The following is a 7,825-nucleotide window of genomic DNA, read 5'->3' as shown; positions in this document are numbered from 1 at the left end:
GAGCGCTCTTTTTCCCATAGTTGGGTCCTTCGAGGGAGGCGCTCAGCACAACAAACCAGGCAATCGGACTATAATTCTTGAACACTCTCACTTAGACATAGAACTCTATAATTTTAAATTTTGGCGAAGCCCCTAGTTCGGAAGACCGAGTTCGGGGCGCTATCCACGCCTTGGCCGGACAAAGCCAGCTCCTCGCTCGAAGCGGCATAAGTCTTTAGGGACTCGAAAAACCTCTCGAACAGCGACCAGTCTCTCGCCTCATCATGACAGTCAGTTTTAGCTTTCTCCACTGAGGTGCTTAACCCAGCTGAACCGGGGCACAATCGCAGTGGTTCTCCTAGTGCTACCTTAGCCGATAGAGCGAAACGTAAGGCACCAAAACATAGGAGCCGGGCAAACCCAACTATTGACCCAAATCGTGGTTCGGAGCCGATGCATATAGTGCTATAAGTTCGGGGTGCCGTACTTGTGAAAGTGTACGGACTTCTCACACCATTATGAGGGGTACTGAAGCCCCTGGCGTGTTTGCCGTACCATGGTGTACGGGTGCAATCATGTCATTTAATAAACATAAATGTGAAAAGAAGATAATGTGAAAAATAGACAAGAAGCTAAGCATTGTTTATAGAGAGGCTATTTATCAAAGCCGAACGATACAAATAGTGCGGTAAGCAAAAGATATTGGACTATTCAGTATGTACTGACTAGGGGCAGGCCACAGAATTGTATTTAAAACAGGTATACCGCTCGTAACAGAGACCACCTGGGAGTTCCATAATGCGGTATGGCTTGTCTGCCTCCCTGGATCTTGCATCGTTTGTGCGGCAGTCGTATTGTTGAACAGGTCATCCGAAGTATGGAGTCCTGAAAGTAAGAAAAAATTAAATAAAGAATCCGGCAGCCCCTAGTATGTTTTAAGCCGTATTTTGGGCGTGCCGTTATTGTGCCCCTTCCCCTGTGCCCATGGTATTTCAAGGGCGTAGTTATGTACGCGAGGTACTGGTTTCGCTATGTCGCGAAAGCTGGGGTTGGGGCCGCATTGCTACGCTTGCTCAGAGTGTGCCAGGCGGTCCTGCTGTGGGTTACTCCGGGCGCGCTTGGCAGTGTCTGGCTTTTTAATGGCCGAACTGGAGAATTGCCTGAGAAGGCTACTTTGTACCTCCGCTGCGAGAGCCGCCGTATGCTCCTCCGTACGGAGGGAGCGTTCGGTGTTTCCGTTGACCGTAATTACTCCTCGAGGGCCTGGCATCTTGAGCTTGAGATATGCGTAGTGCGGCACCGCATTGAACTTTGCGAATGCGGTTCATCCGAGCAGGGCGTGATAGCCACTGCGAAACGGGACTATATCGAAGATTAACTCTTCGTTTCGGAAATTGTCCGGGGATCCGAAGACCACGTCAAGTGTTACTGAGCCTGTACAGTTGGCTTCTACACCTGGTATAACTCCTTTAAAGGTCGTTCTTGTGGGCTTAATCCTTGGGGGATCTATGCCCATTTTCCGCACTGTATCCTGATAAAGCAGGTTCAGGCTACTGCCGCCGTCCATGAGGACTCTTGTGAGATGAAATCCGTCGATGATTGGGTCGAGAACCAATGCGGCGGAGCCGCCATGACGGATGCTAGTGGGATGGTCCCTTCGATCAAAAGTGATCGGGCAGGAGGACCATGGGTTGAACTTTGGGGCGACTGGCTCCATCGCGTATACGTCCCGTAGCGCACGCTTCCGCTCCCGCTTGGGAATGTGGGTTGTGTATATCATGTTCACCGTCCGCACTTGTGGGGGAAAGCCCTTCTGTCCATTGTTGTTTGGCGGCTTGGGCTCCTCGTCGTCGCTGTGCAGCCCCTTGTCTCTGTTTTCGGCCCTTAACTTGCCTGCCTGCTTGAACACCCAACAATCCCTGTTAGTGTGATTGGCTGGCCTTTCGGGGGTGCCATGTATCTGGCACAAGCGATCGAGTATTCAGTCCAAACTGGACGGGCCTTGAGTATTCTTTTTGAATGGCTTTTTCCGTTGACCGGATTTATAGCCTTTGAATCTGGCATTGACTGTCGTGTCTTCATTGCTGTCGCTGTTAACGCGGTGTTTTTGCTTATTCCGATGTGTCCTGCCACTTTTGTCCTTGGTATCCGAATTACCAGGGTTCTTTGATAAGTTGTTACTGCGAGCTAGCCAGCTGTCTTCTCCCACGCAAAAGCGGGTCATGAGTGTCGTGAGGGCTGCCATGGATTTCGGCTTTTCCTGTCCCAGGTGCCGGGCAAGCCACTTGTCGCGGATGTTATGCTTGAAGGCTGCTAGGGCCTCTGCGTCCGGACAGTCGACTATCTGGTTTTTCTTTGTTAGGAACCGTATCCAGAATTATCTGGCCGATTCCTCTGGCTGCTGAATTATGTGGCTTAAGTCATCGACATCCGGCGGTCGCACGTAAGTGCCCTGGAAGTTGTTGAGGAATGCGGCTTCCAGGTCCTCCCAAGAACCGATTGAGTCTGCTGGCAAGCTGTTAAGCCAATGCCGGGCCGGTCCTTTAAGTTTGAGCGGGAGGTATTTGATGGCGTGTAGATCATCGCCGCGTGCCATGTGGATGTGAAGGAGATAATCCTCGATCCATACCGCCGGATCTGTTGTGCCATCGTATGATTCGATGTTTACGGGTTTGAAACCCTCTGGGATTTTATGATCCATTACTTCATTCGTGAAGCATAGCGGGTGTGCGGCGCCTCTGTACTGGGCTATATCATGACGCAGCTCGGAAGAGCTATGTCTGTTGTGTTCGGCCCGGTTGGATTTGTTGTCTCCGGAGTGAAGATCATTGTCACATGCCGTAGGGCGCCTGTGCGATCCGTAGATCGATCTTGTTTGTCTTGCCTTATCCTCCAGTATGTCTCGCAGGTCGGGCGCATTTTCCCGTGCCTTAGTTGAGCGGCGTCGGGGCATGGCTTGGGTGGAGGGCCGAGAGGCCTCTCTGTCGCCGCCACGAGGTGGCCGGTCTGCCATGTCATGCGCTGGTGATGTAGGTGCTTCCTCCTCTGATCGGGGTAGCGGCCTGCGCTTCGGGTAACTCTTGGAGGGGCGTTCGAGTTCGTACTCTTCGGCCGCAAGGACTTCAGTCCATCTGTCAGCTAGCAAATCTTGGGCAGCTCTAAGCTGTTGCTGCTTTTTCTTGAGGCTGCTTGCCGTGGCTAAAATCCTGCGTTTAAAACACTCTTGTTCGGCCGGGTCTGATGGTATGACAAATTCGTCGTCATCAAGGCTTGCCTCGTCTTCGGAGGGAGGCGTATAGTTATCATCCTCGACCTCTCGGTCTGCCACTCTCTCATGAGGGCTGGCTTCTCCATCTTCCTGTGCCGAATCTTGCTGAGGTGGGTGTTCTTCGGCGCTATCCGGGGTAGTATTATCTCCCGTGCCGGAATCACCGTTTTTGCTTTGGCGGGATTTAGAGCGGCGCCGCTGACGCCGGCGCTTTGGCTATTTCTTGGGGGCGTCATCCCCCACTGTTCCATCGCCATCTCCATCTTTTTGGAGTATCCACCATATATATGTCATATGACAAGGTGGCCTTCCAGCGCCCTACAGGTGCTGGTTCCTGTTTGTCTCCTACATCGTCGTCCATGCCGTCGATGTCTTCGGAGCTGAAGTCAAGCATGTCGGTTAGATCGTCGACAGTGGCTACAAAGTGGGTGGTGGGTGGGCTTTGAATTTCCTCATCGTCCGTATCCCACCCTCGCTGACCGTAGTCCGGCCAGGGCTCTCCTGATAAAGAGAGAGAATTAAGAGAATTCAGGATGTCGCCAAAAGGCGAATGCTGAAAGATGTCTGCGGCGGTGAACCCCATTATCGGCGCCCAATCGGATTCGATTGGCAGGGGCGCAGGGGGTTCGGAGTCTGGGGAGGAGTCCGGATCCTTGGAGTCACAGGTCGTGCAGAGTGCGGGGCTAGCGTTCGGCTCGATCACTTTCGAGATCGCAGCCCCCGAGGTGACGTCCAACCGTTTGTCCTCGATTGGCGCAATAGGCTCCGAATTAGGGGTCGGAACCGATGCGTGTGCGGCCTCCAGGACACTGTCCGGGGGCAGAGCTAGATCATGCCCCTCGAGATAGTGCGGCACGCTTGGCCGTGGCTCGAGCCCGTCGAAGATCAAGTCTCCGCGGACGTCAGCCGTGTAGTTTAAGCTTCCAAACCTGACTTGATGTCCAGGGGCGTAGCTTTCGATCTGCTCCAGGTGGCCGAGCGAATTGGCCCGCAGAGCGAAGCCGCCGAAGACAAGGATCTGTCCGGGGAGCAAAGTCTCACCCTGGACCACATCGTTGTTGATGATCAAAGGAGCCATCGGGCCTAAAGGCGACGACACAGAGGAACTCTCAATGAAAGCACCAATGTCGGTGTCAAAACTGGCGGATCTCGGGTAGTGGGTCCCGAACTGTGCGTCTAGGCCGGATGGTAACAGGAGGCAGGGAACACGATGTTTTACCCAGGTTCGGGCCCTCTTGATGGAGGTAAAACCCTACGTCCTGCTTGATTAATATTGATGATATGGGTAGTACAAGAGTAGATCTACCACGAGATCAAGGAGGCTAAACCCTAGAAGCTAGCCTATGGTATGATTGTTGTATATGGAGTTGATTGCCTACGGACTACAACCCTCCGGTTTATATAGACACCGGATAGGGTTAGGGTTACATAGAGTCGGTTACAATGGTAGGAGATCTTGAATATCCGCATCGCCAAGCTTGCCTTCCACGCCAAGGAAAGTCCCATCCGGACACGAGACGAAGTCTTCAATCTTGTATCTTCATAGTCCAGGAGTCCGGCTGAAGGTATAGTCCGGCTACCTGAACACCCCCTAATTCAGGACTCCCTCAGTGGGTGTATGATATCGGCGAAAGGTGCGCGGTATTAGAGAGGCTAGCAATGGTGGAAGGGTGAGAGTGCATATAATCCACTGACTCAACATTATTCATAAAGAACTCATATACTTATTGCAAAAATCTACAAGTTATCAAAGCAAAGTATTACGCGCATGCTCCTAGGGGATAGATTGGTAGGAAAATACCATCGCTCGTCCCCGACCGCCACTCATAAGGAAGACAATCAATAAATAAATCATGCTCCGACTTCATCACATAACGGTTCACCATACGTGCATGCTACGGGAATCACAAACTTTAACACAAGTACTTCTCAAATTCACAACTACTCAATTAGCACAACTTTAATATCACCATCTTCATGTCTCAAAACAATTATCAAGCATCAAACTTTTCATAGTATTCAACACACTCATAAGAAAGTTTTATTATTCTTGAATACCAACCATTTTAGGATTATTTAAAAAAATTACCATGCTATTTAAGACTCTCAAAATAATCTAAGTGAAGCATGAGAGATCAATATTTTCTATAAAACGAATCCACCACCGTGCTCTGAAGGATATAAGTGAAGTACTAGAGCAAAACTATATAACTCAAAAGATATAAGCGAAGCACATAGAGTATTCTTACAAATTCCAAATCATGTATGGCTCTCGCAAAAGGTGCGTACAGCAAGGATTATTTTGGTAAACTAACATATAAAGACTCAAATAATACAAGACGCTCCAAGCAAAACACATATCATGTGGTGAATAAAAATATAGCTCCAAGTAAACTTACCGATAGAAGTAGACGAAAGAGGGGATGCCTTCCGGGGCATCCCCAAGATTTGGCTTTTAGGTGTCCTTAGATTATCTTGGGGGTGCCATGGGCATCCCCAAGCTTAGGCTCTTGCAACTCCTTGTTCCATAATCCATCAAATCTTTACCCAAAACTTGAAAACTTCACAACACAAAACTTAAAGTAGAAAATCTCGTGAGCTCCGTTAGCGAAAGAAAACAAAAGACCACTTCAAGGTACTGTAATGAACTCATTCTTTATTTATATTGGTGTTAAACCTACTGTATTCCAACTTCTCTATGGTTTATAAGCTATTTTACGAGCCATAGATTCATCAAAATAAGCAAACGACACATGAAAACAGAATCTGTCAAAAACAGAACAGTCTGTAGTAATCTGTAGCTAGCTCAAAATATGGAACCCCAAAAATTCTAAAATAAATTGATGGACGTGAGAAATTTATCTATTAATCATCTGCAAAAATAATTAACTAAATAGCACTTTCCAAGTAAAAATGGCAGCAGTTCTCGTGAGCGCTAAAGTTTCTGTTTTTTACAGCAAGATTAACAAGACTTTCCCCAAGTCTTCCCAATGGCACAAACATTAATTAAACACAAAAAATACAACCAAAACAGAGGCTAGATAAATTATTTATTACTAAACAGGAGCAAAAAGCAAGGAATAAAAATAGAATTTGGTTGCCTCCCAACAAGTGCTATCGTTTAACGCCCCTAGCTAGGCATAAAAAGCAAGGATAGATCTAGGTATTGCCATCTTTGGTAGGCAACCCATAAGTGGATATCATAATAGATTCATATAAGGTAATTTAATTTTCTTTCTAGGAAAGTGTTCCATGACTTTCCTTAACGGAAATTGGAATCTAATATTTCCTTCCTTCATATCAATAATTGCACCAATCGTTCTAAGGAAATGTCTACCAAGAATAATAGGACATGAAGGATTGCAACCTATGTCAAGAACAATAAAATCTACGGGTACATAATTCCTATTTGCAACAATAAGAACATCATTAATTCTTCCCATAGGTTTCTTAATAGTGGAATCCGCAAGGTGCAAGTTTAGAGAGCAATCATCAAAATCATGGAAACCTAACAAATCACACAAAGTCTTTGGAATCGTGGAAACACTAGCACCCAAATCACATAAAGCATAGCATTCATGATATTTAATTTTAATTTTAATAGTTGGTTCCCACTCATCATAAAGTTTTCTAGGGATAGAAACTTCCAATTCAAGTTTTTCTTCATAAGATTGCATCAAGGCATCAATGATATGTTTAGTGAACGCTTTATTTTGACTATAAGCATGAGGAGAATTTAGCACGGATTGCAACAAGGAAATACAATCAATCAAAGAGCAATTTTCATAATTAAATTCCTTGAAATCCAAAATAGTGGGTTTAGCAACATCTAGGGTTTTAATTTCTTCAATCCCACTTTCATCAATTTTAGCATCAAGATCTAGAAACTCTGAATTCTTGGAACACCTTCTAGGTAAAGGTGGATCATATTCAGTCCCATCATTATTACAATTCATATTGCAAAACAAAGATTTAATAGGGGACACATCAATAACTTTTAGATCTTCATCTTTATTTTCATAGCAATCCGGTTTAGCGGCCATTCTATTAACTAAGGTGGCTTGCTTATCCAAAATTTCAGCGGTCAACTTCTCAAGACGAGCAATTTGGGATCTTAAACCATCAAATTCTTTAGCATATCATCGAGATCTTTATTCATAAAACTCATAAAACTTTTTTTTCCTTAAGCTTGTTTCTAAAGAAACTATTATGCTCAAATTGCAAGACCATAAAACTCCTAACATTGTTTTCGATTTCTTCTAACCTTTTAAGGTGAAGATCACCAAATCGGGGAAGAGCCATCGAGACAAGCAAGCAAACTAACACACAAGCAAACAAAAAGCAGGCGGGCAAAAAGAGGCAAATAGGAAAAGAGAGGGAGGATAGAGAGAGAGGGCGAATAAAACGGCAAGGGTGAAGTGGGGAGAGGAAAACGAGAGGTAAATGGCAAATAATGTAATGCGGGAGATAAGGATTGTGATGGGTACTTGGTATATTGACTTTCGCGTAGACTCCCCGGCAACGGTGCCAGAAATGGCTCGTTGTCGGGAGTCAAATCTTGACTTGCACGAACCTCCC

Source organism: Triticum urartu, chromosome 2A (genome assembly GCF_056163025.1).
Source record: "Triticum urartu cultivar PI428250 chromosome 2A, HENAU_Tu73, whole genome shotgun sequence".
Classification (NCBI taxonomy): Eukaryota; Viridiplantae; Streptophyta; class Magnoliopsida; order Poales; family Poaceae; genus Triticum; species Triticum urartu.
The sequence above is the reverse complement of the archived record's forward strand: the minus strand, read 5'-3'. Positions refer to the sequence as shown.